This window comes from Triticum aestivum, chromosome 7A, assembly GCF_018294505.1.
Source record: "Triticum aestivum cultivar Chinese Spring chromosome 7A, IWGSC CS RefSeq v2.1, whole genome shotgun sequence".
In the NCBI taxonomy this organism is placed as follows: Eukaryota; Viridiplantae; Streptophyta; class Magnoliopsida; order Poales; family Poaceae; genus Triticum; species Triticum aestivum.
The window spans coordinates 65,529,994-65,543,440 of NC_057812.1; the positions used below are offsets into that span (position 1 = coordinate 65,529,994).

General features: G+C 46.2%; 1 long non-coding RNA gene and 1 pseudogene across 1 annotated transcript; one reads left to right on the forward strand and one right to left on the reverse strand.

Annotated features, from left to right (window-relative positions):
* Positions 1 to 1,869: 1,869 nt before the first annotated feature.
* On the forward strand, positions 1,870 to 5,174 carry LOC123152513 (uncharacterized). The gene is made up of 2 exons (XR_006476220.1): positions 1,870 to 2,103; positions 4,717 to 5,174. It is a non-coding gene; the product is annotated as an uncharacterized lncRNA (long non-coding RNA).
* A 2,198-nt stretch (positions 5,175 to 7,372) lies between these two features.
* LOC123151495 (UDP-glycosyltransferase 73C4-like) lies at positions 7,373 to 10,176 on the reverse strand (annotated as a pseudogene).
* Between the last annotated feature and the right edge of the window lie 3,271 nt (positions 10,177 to 13,447).

The window sequence follows — 13,447 nt, forward strand, 5'->3', positions numbered from 1 at the left end:
GTTTTATTTTCTATTTTGAGGATAACCAATCTGGTTGCTATGGTTGATGCTATTTTGTTTATATATGTTGTGTTGACTATTAGGTGTATACATACTCATGGAAGTTGTGTTTCAAATAATGATTCATTTTTCCATCCAGTTGTTGAGCATGTTGTGTAATATATGTGGATGATTGGCAACCAATAATTGTAGCTGATAGTATGGTCATGGTTAATAAAGGAGGCGGCTGCTGGCTACAAAGAGATAACAACTCATCTATAGCCAACCTTATAGCCAATATGTATAGTAGTTTGCTATAAATATATACTATCTTATTAGTATCTAATCCACCTTACAATTTCTCAAAGTGTTTTGGAACATGTGTTGAAGCTGCCTCCTAGTCTACATCCCGCTTCACTTATGTCTCCTCTCATCTCTCCTTTAACTCTGCAAAAATATAATATTTTAACTCTTGTAGCTTGCATACACCACCTTATTATACTTGCTCAATTAGATACTGCTTCGAGATGTGGTTAATTATGTTAACATGGAGTTGTTTTTTACATTAATTATAAAATAGTTAGTTACTGTACATCGAATCTTGATTGATTAATTAGAATATCCCAAGATCTTGATGAAAGTAGCTTTGCCACATAATGTCGATAAGGCTATAACCAAAGCACTTCTTTTTGATTACTTATCTTGATCATCATCGCCAATCTGAACCATTCCAAGCCAAGAAGCAATTTGGAATACGCTAGGAGTAAATTCGACAATAGAGATCAGCGGGAGCCATGGCTAGACACACTATTAGAGTCTGCATTTGCTATGCATCAGTAGCTGCCTGAAATTTTGATGTGCATCAGTCAATTTTGGGTGAAACATCAAGGCAGAGACGAGGCCACTGGAGCGAGCGTCAGTGGGGCACGGGGACGTCGACGAGGCCGGGCCGCTAGCGACCGAAAATCAGGGATGACACCAATAGACATGAGTCAGAGGTTGACAGGTGTCAGGGGAGGTGCAGGATTTAGGGTGCTCGGGGTGGCGAGGCATGCACGAGAGCGTCACCGGCTGCGAATGGCATAGGCAAGTGGGTAGGCTTGTGGTCGTGGGCGAGCTGGAGATGAACATGAGAAACGGGATGGAGGTTGTAGACGATCTAGAGCCATCGGATCTGAATCATGCGCTCCTGGAAATTGACCGACACAAGTAGGTGACCCTATAATAAGAATCAAATACTTATAACTCCGTGAGTTTTTTTCTTGCGTGAATATAACTCCGTGAGTTCATCAAATTAGCATCTAAAGAATCAAACACTTCAGATCTAAGAAGCCTTTGGGCGTTTTTTGTTGCGGGAAAAAATAAAAATAAATAAATAAATAACCAAACACTCTTTATGATGGCCGTATCTTGTCAGCTTTTATTAACCGATAATAGTACACTCATGCGACAATGTCATTCACCAGAGAACGGCTGAGTACGCCCATGCGCCCTCGCAGAAAAAAAGTGTACGCCCATGTGACGCATGGCAGCAGGTACAGTTCCGGTCGCTGATGTTCACGAACGATCCACCCGGGAGATATAATTAATTATGTTAACTCTTGTAGCATGCTTGCACCGTCTTATTATACTTGCTAATAGGTATTACGTACTAAGAGATATGATTAATTATGCTGAATCTTGATATGATAAGTCATGGAGTAGTTTTTTACATTACTATGAAATAGTTAGTTGTGTTGGAATTGATCTACGGTTATAACAAACTGAGACAAAGAAGGGGAGGATTTGCATCCCCAGTACATGCCCTGATCGGGGGCATTGACCCAACTTTTGGTTTTGGTCCCTATCCCCTTCGCACCACTTACAAAATGAGGAGGTCGTACCCCTTGGGGGTAACACACGTACGGGTTAGCACCCGGTTACTCCTAACAGCCGATCCTGAAAGGGTGCTTAAGGGGATCAGAAGACCACCACCACCGCCGGCCACCTCCAGGTCCGTGCCGGCGGCATCCTTCGTGTCTGCTACATCGCCTGCTGATGCCCTTCCTCCCGACGATCTTCTCACTGCTGGAGATGCTAAGGTGGAGCCAGGGGCTATCCTGTTAATGGATCAAGATAATCACGGTTAGTAACCACTATTCTGCTTGATGGGTGTTCTAATCAAGAGATCCAGATCCTAGTTATCTTAACTCTAAAGTATTATTGTTAACATTGGTATCTTGAGCCAGTTTGATCTCTGTTTAAGAACTCCAATTAGACTCGGTTTATGTTATTTACTAATCATGGTCTAATTCCTTATGAATTTGAGTAATGTTCATGCATAAATCGCTTCCGCTTACATAATAATGATGCTGACATCTGGGTTAAGTGCTAATTGCCCTGACTAATGTTTGCTAATTATGAAATAGCCGAAATTAAATTTTCGCCTAATATATTAGCACTGATTGTGGCCTCGGTTCAGAAAAGGATTCAAATTTTTCTTTTAAGAAAAGATCCCGAGAAAAAAAATGCAGTTTTTCCCCAAATCCCGAGCACTAGAAGCAAAGAATAAATCCTCAACGTGTTTGGGCTGGGGGTGCTTACCCGCTCCAGATTGGAGATGTTGCCGTGCCGCACACACATCATGGACGCCTACGAGCATGGCCACCACGCCATGCGCGTCAACGTCAGTACCTCATGCTGCAGCAGCATCGTTGAAGGTGTGCCATCCGCAGCGGCGGACGAGCCGCAGGTTTACGACGCCTAATGGATGACGCCGAGTGCCTCGCGTCACCGCCGGCGGGCACTTATGGCCGACCTGGCACCACTGCTCTCTCCTCCGGCATCCCGCAATAAATGTCGTGTAGCTGCACGGGTGGCCACGCTCGACGGAGCAGCGCGCGGGATCCCTCCGTTGCACGCTGCTCCGGCGAGCGGAGCCGCCGAACCGCCATGGACACCGGGCTCCCGCGCCTTGCTTTGTGCCGCCGCCAGTGGTCGGTCGCGAGCGGAGAAAGCGGGGGAGGAGAGAAGAATGCGCTAGGGTTTGCCAGCGCGAGTTTGTTTTGTTCCGAAGGGAGCAACTTACAACCGTTAGATGGGATCGACGGCTGACGTTGATGCTCCGCTGCAGTCGGGCTGCGGGTGGCTTAGCGGGCCTAATCTAGCTGTAGGCTACGACCCAGGTTGTGTTGGCCCAGTATAAAGTTTTCTTATGTTAATGAATTTAGCTGCTGGATCGTTCCTTTTATGGGTTGCCGTTGGTTTTAGGCCGAAAATAAGTATCGAGTCGTTTTGTTTATTTTCAGTGCATTTGATGTGTTTCAAGTGGACTAAAAAAAGGGTTGTTTCAAGTTTTCTTTTGATGGTTTATGCACTGTTTTATTAAGAAACAATATGCCCAAAAATGTCTAACAGGCAGTATTAATAATGATATTGTTTTTTCTTTAAAGGGCTGCCGTGGGTTCCTATCAGCCAAATTATGTCTTTTAGGCAATTGGTATTTTTGGTGCTTTTGAATCATGTTGTTAATATTAGTAATAATTTTTTATGCACTGTTAATACGTCTTGATTGCCTAAATTATGCTAAAGATAATGTTTGAATTTTCTGAATAAAATGGACTAATGAGAAATTTTATTTCGAAAATATTAATGTGGTATAATGTAAATGCCATATGTGGCATTTTTAATGATGGAATGTTAATGTCATAAAATTGTATTTATTGTGAAGAGATTTCCTATGATGATAACTTTATTTTTTGAAATTTTATCTTATTGTGAAATTCATATTAAGGCCAGTCTTATGGCATTTCTTAATGATGTGATCATTTCTACTGGGCTGAAGCCACCTCAAGGAGAATGTGATGGTCGCATGGTTCAGTTTTTCCGCACTGCACTATGCGGCATAATAATGTTGCAGCGATGTGCCTATTGGGCAAAACTAAAGTTTTTTTTGGTTGGTGCATTTCATGCCATTTTATTATGATATGCACCATTGAAAATATGCATAAAGACACAAAATATTATTTATGGAGTCATGATCAATTCCCTAAGAATACTATTATTATTTTTGCTTAGGGTATCTATTTTCGAAAGTACATGTTGTCATTTGTTTGACAACTCTCATTTGCCAAATATTGTTAATTTCTGAATCCTTATGAATATTTATGTCCAAATTTTCTTATTTGGAAAATGGTATGATATCCTGACAATAATATTAATGTTGTTTTCACTCCGAGTGTCAAGATTAATGTTTACTCAGTGGAAATGAATTTACATTTATATGTTAATTCTAATGTCATTTTCATTGTATGTCATTGAGAATTTTATTGATAAGTTTAACACTTATGTTTAATATTTATACTATCAATGTCACATTTAGTGTTAAAAGTCATCATTGTGCCTCATAGCACACATGATTATATAATATTGTTGCTTTATGCAAATGTTGGCTATTAGCCGGTGTTCTTGCTGGTCATTATGTGATTTTATATCTCTCTAATCGAAATGGAACCAACGAGAAGTTTTGATTAGCGATTTTCAAGAAAATAATGTAATGGCATATGGTAATATTCCGACCAACGTTGATTATTTTTCATGTGTCATTAATGAGTAAATAAGGTTCTTTATGTTTTTTTTCCAACGGGGATACATATTAGAACAACAATTAAGCATGTCTTTAGTTCATCTTATTACATGGTTAATTCATGTTGATGTTTTTTATTGTGATGGTGATAAAGTTGCCTCCACTTTTTCCAGCAATGAACATTAAAAATGATGCCATTTTGTTTGACATAGACGAACCTTATGCAAAGAACTTTCCCACATGGAGAGTGGAGATCATTGTCTCATGTAAGGAATCTCCCAATGTTTTTCTGCCACTAAGGTTGAAGGATGTTAATCATGATGATAAGGCAGACATTGGGAGAGATCTCAAGACGCATGTGCCATCATGCACATTACTAATGCAAAGGAGACTAAAGTCAAAACTATTGGATTTATTCCACTAGCTTTTGGAGATGACTTAATTTTTCCATCTTATTGATGATATTTTGTTCATGCTCCTAGTTATTGGAGAACCTTAACTCTCAAACAGATGAGGTGATTTTGTATGTTATTAAGTTAACTCTAATTATGTAATGTTAGTCCCACCTTGGTGAGATGAGTTATGTTTTCACTAAATAAATCTTTTGTAAAGATTATATGCTATGTTACAATTGAAGATGTAAAAGAAGTGTAACTAATGCGACCTCATCAAAATTGTGGTTTTAGACCACATTTCGAGGGGGAGAATGGAAGTCTCATTTAATATGAGATGTGACGTTCACTTCTCCTACTTAGACCATATCAGGTACAACTAAGCAAAATATGTATCTCAATTCTCTAATTAAGATGGAACCAACGAGAAGTCTTGGTTGGAGAGAATGTATGAAAAGCACATTATAATGTTGGTTGTCTAATTAAGATGCAACAAGTCTTATTTAGAAGAATGAATGAAAAATAACTCCTTTATTATGTTAATGTGTACTTAGTCCCTTATGAGCATTATGAAGTACACATGAATGCTAAAGTGGCAAGCTTGCTAGTCTAATGACCGTCATGATGTAACATGTTGATTACATATCTGACCAACGTCGTTTATAATCATATGGGACACTCACTCAAGTGGCATGTTTGTCAGTATTATGTGGCTTGTGGTTATATTTCTGACTAACGTTGTTTATAATCATTTGTCACGGTTCATTAAGTTCTTTTCCATCTTCAGCCCAACGGTGTTGTGGTTTAGAGCTGAGATGATTGTTATTAATATTTTGGATATATTTTCTATCTTCTAAATAAAGTGATCATCAGGGAACCTGGAGCATATGAACATTAATCTTAAGGATAACTTCATTAGATCTTTGTTCATATGCATCAGGTAAATTGAGGGGAATTTATTTTTCTCTAATGCAATACTTATTGTTGAGACTCAACAATTTCCCGACGATAGACAATGTGTGTGAATGATCATGTTAGTGGCTTGTTGCCATATAGGATGAAGATTATGAGCCCTAATGATGTATGGAACTCCATAGAATTCCTCAGTGAGTTGTTGTGACATTTGTGTTATTACTATGACATGCTCTTGTGTTGACTTAGTTGATAATGTATGTATGACTCAACTGTACGGTTTTGTCATGGGTGAAGTTGACATAAGGCATGTTATCTAAAGAAATACAATTATGAGATAATACAAGTGTTGGGACACTCATACCATAAGACGAGGGGGAGTAAGGTCACTACCTTGTGGAGATAGAATATTTTGGCGAGCCAAGTAATTTCTATCTTCTATTTGTAACATGAAGGATCTTGGTGATGCCTCATACTTTGCTTCTATTGAGTTTCGCCAAGATATAGGTTCAAAAGGAGTATAAGTTTTATTATGATGACATCATTGATAGAGTACGGAAGAAAATATTACATGGTAGTACGTACTCTATCTCACCTGCTACTAAATTCAAGGGCAATAAAGGTGGACAGTTTAGTGTCCAAGGAACCATTATGAACTGATCAGGTAATGTTAGTTCCTTATGCTTCAGTTGTCAGAAGCAATGCAAGTATTCAAATATCAACTTGCCCTATTTATGACCGGGATAATTGGCAAATATACAAGTCCAGAAATGGACAACCGGAGAAGCCGTGAAAAGTCTTGTAGATATGCAAGGCAATAAAAGTTTACATGCCCACTACTAACAAGTCTGATAACCTCAATATCCTTGGTTATTCAGACATTGTTTCTGCGAGGTGTGTGGATATTAAAGTTTCCACGTTATGTTACATCCTCACTCTCGCATATGGAGCTATATCGTGGAAAAGCTCCATAATGACATTGATGGCATTAGAAATAATGCAATTTACGATGTGGCACGTTAAGAGGCTATTGGGCGGGTTGTATGTCAAAGAAGTTCTATTCCCGAAATTAAGGTGGTAGACAACATTTATAAAAACCACCTACTGCATTATGAACACGCAGTTTTCTATGCGAGTAACAACAAGTCAAATGGTGTTGCCAAAACCATTGACAATATGTATCATGTTGTGAAAGATAGAATCCAAGATCAAGCTAATGATGTTAAGCATATAAAAATGATTTGTATGTATTACGGATCCGTTTACCAAAGAGGCTCACCACCCATACTCATGATTATGTTGCCGGCATGGGTTAGGAAAGCTTTTTGATCCTGGAAATTAGGACCATCTTATAAACCAACTCCCAAAAGGTATTATGTTTTCCATTTCGAGATAGAGTGATGTACTATAGGTAAAGAGGTTCAGTGGCATCTCATTGGTCATTGCAACACTTTATTTTGGTGTGTTATTTCTATCGAGTGTGGGCTTATGACGTTTATTAACCATACGATCAAGGGGGAGAATGTTGGAATTGATCTACGGTTATAACAAACTGAGACAAAGAAGGGGAGGATTTGCATCCCCAGTACATGCCCTGATCGGGGGCATTGACCCAACTTTTGGTTTTGGTCCCTGTCCCCTTCGCACCACTTACAAAATGAGGAGGTCGTACCCCTTGGGGGTAACACACGTACGGGTTAGCACCCGGTTACTCCTAACAGCCGATCCTGAAAGGGTGCTTAAGGGGATCAGAAGACCACCACCACCGCCGGCCACCTCGAGGTCCGTGCCGGCGGCATCCTTCGTGTCTGCTACATCGCCTGCTGATGCCCTTCCTCCCGACGATCTTCTCACTGCTGGAGATGCTAAGGTGGAGCCAGGGGCTATCCTGTTAATGGATCAAGATAATCACGGTTAGTAACCACTATTCTGCTTGATGGGTGTTCTAATCAAGAGATCCAGATCCTAGTTATCTTAACTCTAAAGTATTATTGTTAACAAGTTGATCATGTCGAATCTTGATTGACTATTTAGAACATCCTGAGATCCTGATGAAAGCAGCTTTGCCACCTAATGCCCATAAGGCTATCACCAAAGCACTTCTTTAGATTACTTATCTTGATCATGGTCGCTAGTCTGAACCATTCCAAGCCAAGAAGCAATTTGGAATATGCTAATAGGAGAGGTGCGGAGTTCAAATTAATGGTAGGGCCGATGAAGCATGCGCGACAATACCATCGACTGCGACTGATAGGCAAGTGGGTAGGGAAGCGACGTATGCGGGCTCGAGATGAATATGAGAAACGGGCTGGAGGTTGAAGACGGTCCAGAGCTGTCGGATCTGAATCACGCAGTCCTGAAAATCGCCTGATCACAAATAGGCATTTACCAAAAAAGGCTTTCGCCTCTATATAAAGCAAACCACCACAGTCACAAAGTCTGCTAAGGGTAACAAGTTCTAAAAATAAAAGACAAGGCGGCAGCACCGCAGCGAAGAAGCTAATCCTGCTCAGGTGGTGGCGGAAGGAGCGGCGCCGCCAAGCGAAGAGTCGCCGCATGAAGATCAACAATGATAATGTTGATGGCGTCCCGGTCCTGGTGACGGCTAAGCGGCCGTCAAATAGGCACTTAACACCATGACTTCGTGAGTGCATCAAATTGGCATCTAAAGAATGAAAACACTTCAGATCTAAGATGCCTTTGGGTGTCTTTTCTCATACAAAACATCAAACACTCTTCATGATGGCCGTACGTTGTCAAAGTTTATTAACGGACAGTTAAAAAATAGTTTATTAACCGATAGTACGCCCATGCGACAATTAATGTGATTCACCAGATAACGGTTGAGTACGCCCATGCCGCTGCAGGTGCAGTTCCAGTCGCTGATGTTCAGGAACGATCGACTGGGAGGTCATGCCACCGGCCGCCCTTGCTTTGCTTCTACCAGATCATCAATCAGACGGCGCAGGTCACAGTACGACGAGCCTCCTTCCGCCACGGCCGCGTTAGCCTTGGCGGCGAGCTCCAGCGCTCTGCCCCTTGCCGCCTCCCCCGTCCCTCCAGGCTCCAAGAACCTCGCCACGGCACGCGCCACCGCCTCCGCCGGCACCGTCTCCTTCTCGGCGTCCCATGTGCTCCGCGACCCGCTCCACACCCTCTCGCCGATCTTGAGAACGTCCGTGACCAGCCTCTCCTCAATGAACTGGTCGCACACCAACGGCCACGTCAGCATCGGCACGCCGGCGGACGCCGCCTCCATCAGTGAGCTCGACCCGCAGTGCGTCAGGAACGCCCCCACGGCCGGATGGGCCAGTATCGCGGCCTGTGGGGCCCACCCTCGGAGGAGCATCCCCCTCTTCCCCACGCGCTCATCCCACCCCTCCGGCGGCGCCCACCCGTCGCCCTCAGCGCCCACAAGAACGGCTTCTCAGAAGCTTCCAGTCCGAGGGCCAGCTCCCTGAGCTGATCTGCAGAGATGGGAGCGTAGGTGCCGAAGCATACGTACACCACCGAACATCTCGGCATCAACCCCAGCCAACGGATGCACGGTGACTCGCCGGCTGTTGCTCCGGCCGGTGGCAGCGGCAGCGACAGTGGCCCGAGGAAGTAGGCGCGCTTGCCGGGCCACGGGTACAGCTCGCAGTACTGCCTCTCCAGCTCGAAAAACGTGTTGAAGGCGAGGCCGAAGCACCTGCGCATCGCGGCAAAGGGCGGCTCGAATCCGTCGTTTGTCTCCTGGCTCCTCAAGAACTCGGGCAGTTCGGTCCTCGGGATCCGTATCTCCGGGCCTGGCAAACGTGGTACAATCACCTCATGGCAACCGGAGTAGCCATCAACTGTATCGTGGAGGTGGTCCATGGCAAGGGTCGAGAAGGGGCCGATGACACTGAATGTGACGCACGGCACGCCGAGCTCCCGGGCGATGACGGAGTTCCAGAAGAAGTGGACGTCGGTGAGTACGACGTCAGGGGACAACTCCCTGATGAGCGCCTCCTGCGCGGGCCGCGTCAGCGCCTCGTCAATGGCCGCGGCGTCGATGCGCCATCCGTCGGCCCCGGCGGAGGAGAGGTTCTCGACACCCGCCGGGAGGCCTCCCACCGCTGGGAAAGGGTAGGTGGCTATCCTGACGGCGGCGGAAGCGCCGTGCCGCTCGAGCGCCGATCGAACGACCGGCGCGTTCGCCGGGGTGACCGCCATTGTGGGCTCGACGGCGCCCGGCCTGGCCGCGGCGAGGCGGACGGCAAGGTCGGTGTGGGGGCCGATGTGGCTGGTGGCGAAGAAGGGGACGATCAGGATCCGGAGCTTCTCGTTGTGCTCTGAGGAGGCCATGCGTTGCATGCTTTGGAGTCACGATGTAGAAGAAGCTCGATCGTGGGTCTGTGGGTGTGAGGTTGGGAGCTGATGCCTACAACAAAGGGACAGACTGTATAGTAGTACCGTGCCACGATGTCCACGAGGAGCGCACAACGCGACTATATAAAAGTTTTGCTAGGGGATTTGTGCTTGCGCACTACCAGAATTTAGGCAGTTGCCGACGGGCATATCTATGCCGACGGCCCCCGTCGGCATATATGGGCTTACCCTGACGGCACAATTAAAGCCGTCGGCGTAGAAAGGCCGTCGGCGTAGAACCATCTATGCCGACGGGGGCCGTCGGCATAGATAAGCCGTCGGCGTTTCTCCGAATATACCGACGCGGGACGTCGGCATAGAGCAGGCCGTCGGCATATCACGTGGCCCGTCTACCCGTGCGGCGACGGCAGTTTGACGGCGTCAGGCTACGCCGACGGGCTAACGGTGGCCGTCGGCATAGCTACGCTGACGGCCTAGCCGTCGGCATAGCTACGTCAACGTCATCGATCCGCCGCGCCGCCACGTCATCGATCCGCGTCGTTCGCGGGTCCCGTGGGGTGGCATTTCTATGCCGACGGCTAGGCTGTCGGCACAGGCCTGGCCCACGTTTTTGCCACGTCATTGATCCCCGCCCTACGCCATGTCATCGATCCAGGGCTCTACCGTTCCGTGGCCATAGCTATGCCGACGGCTAGGCCGTAGGCATATATTTCTAATAATATTTTTATATTTTTTGTATTTTCTCTTATTATTTTTTATTTTTTTCCAATACTAATTTCATTAACTTAAATGTACAGAAAACATATATCGATTGCCCCCCACACGGGCCTTCTTCCGTCGTGTCATGGAGAGGTTAGACGGGACGGGCCGGGTACCTGTGGGGGGTAGCAATGCCGCCAGGTGTTGCGGTGGGCCCTCCTACGGTTGTGGAAACATTGGCAGGCGCAGGCACGCGGCTCCGGGGTGTGCCCCCTCCCCCCTCACGGGCGTCGATGCCGCCGTGCTGTCACATCCCTAACTTCTGGCATTGCTCTAGGCTAGCTTCATGTGTGCATCATGTCTATATTTTTGAAACTTGAATTGAGGAATATTGGAAGCCTCAAAACCCTAAATAAAAGAGGGGCAAAAAACCTAGAAATCTCATTCATTGCTCCAAAAGGCTCTCCTTAAATGTTTGATAATTTTTGGTAAGGGTTCTGGTCCCAACCAAAATATTGAACATTTTTAAGGATTTATTTTTGGGACTTTGAATTTAAATCATTAGCTATTTGAATTTGAATTATATTCATATAATTAGAATATAATTTCAAATACCCCTGAAATATTTTATGAGCTTTTGGAAAAGTCCATCTAGCCAAATAAAATTATTCAGAGGAGTTTTTGGCATTGTTTGAATTTGTTTAAAATTCAAAACAGTGGCAAAACGAAATTAAATAAAACAAAACAGAAGAAAAAAATAAAGAGAGAGAGAGAAGGACTTACCTGGCCTCACCCGTGCAGCCCACCAGAACCGGCCCAGCCGGCCCAGCCCGCCACCGCTACTCCCCCCCCTGTCGTCTTCCTCTTGCCAGTGGGAGCAGCTGCGTGCTCGCACGCGCGCGGCCGAGGAGGCCACCTCCTCCCTGCCTGGCTGCCTCCTCCTTCCCTGGTCCCTCCCGCGACGCCACGCAGCCCCCGACCCCCTCTCACTTCTCCCTCGCTCTCTGGACCTCCCTCCCCCTCGCTCCTCTGTTTCCCCTCCCGCGACCGAATGGAGGCCGTCGCCGCCGACCAGCGCTCGCGCGGCCACAGCCACCGTCTCGCCTCCCCGACGCCTCCCAAAGCTCCGCTGTTCCGCCCTCGTCCTCCTCGCCGTCTCACGCGACCAGAAGGGCCCCGAGCAGCCGCCATCGTCATCATCTCCAAGCTTCGGCCCCGGCGCCCTTCTCCGTCGATTCGGCCACTCCGGCGCGCCCCCGAGCCCACTAACCCTCCCTACAGCTCCGCGGTGAGCCTCCGTGCAGAACCCCTCTCTTTCCCCTCACGTTTGCGAGCTCTAGGCCATAGCTCCGCCGCGGCCGAACTCCGGCAGCCGCTGACCTCGTCGCCGCCGTCACTGCAGCCACTGGAGCTCCCACCCGAGTGCACCATCGTGCTCAGAACGTTTCCACGAGCCCGTTGCCTGCCGCAGCTCGCCCTCTCGCGCTCCCTAGTGGTCGCCCGTGTCTTACCCGAGCTCCGGCGGCCGCAACCGAGCTCGCCGTCGTCAGCTCCGGCCTCCCCACGACCTAGCAACCGCACCGCTCGACGCGCGGGAGCAAGGGCTCTCCAACGAGCCCAAGCACGGCCTCGTCCGTGCCCTGTAGCATGTTTCCGACGGTCGCCACCGTCCCGGACCTCGCCGGCGTCGAGACGCCGGTGGGGTTGACCCACTTGACCACGGCAGAACCCCCCTGGGTCGATGACAGGTGGGGCCAGCCCCTGTTAATTAGTTTAGGTGTTAGATTAGTTAACACTAATTAAGTTAGCTAATTAGATAGGCCACTGACATGCGGGCCCCGCCCGGCTAACTAAGTTAGTTAGGGCTAACTAACTTGGTTAGTTGACTGGGTCACTGACCAGTGGACCCCACTGGTCAGGTTTGACCTGGTCGACGCCTTTGACCTGCTGACGTCACCCCGGCGTCATGCTGACGCAATAATTCCTTTCTGGAATTTAAATAAATCTTAAATGATTTAATAATTCCAGAAAATAGCTAAAACTTCTAAAATTCATAGAAATTCAACCGTAACTCCAAATTAAATAATTTATATATGAAAAATTATCAGAAAAATTCAAGGAATCCATCTGTACCATTTTCATGCATGTTAGAACAACTTATAGCTGCTGTTTAGCACAAATCAATTAAATGGCATTTGAATAATCACATATGGAGTTTGAATTTGAATCTTGTATTCAAACCAACTTCATTTAATCTGTGGCTAGTTGCATTAGCCCAAAACACATTCATTTTGCCATGTCATGATCATGCATCATATTGTGCATTGCATTGATTGTGTTTCCTTCTGTGTTGCCGGTATTTGTCCCCTCTCGATAGACGTGATACCGATGATGTGATCGTTGACACTGATGAAGACTCAATGTTATCTTCAGAAGTGCCAGGCAAGCAAAACCCCCTTGTTCATTCCGATAAAATCCCACTCTCTCGCTCCTGCTCTCTTTTACTGCATTAGGACAACAACGATCATCTTGTTACTTGCTGCGGTAG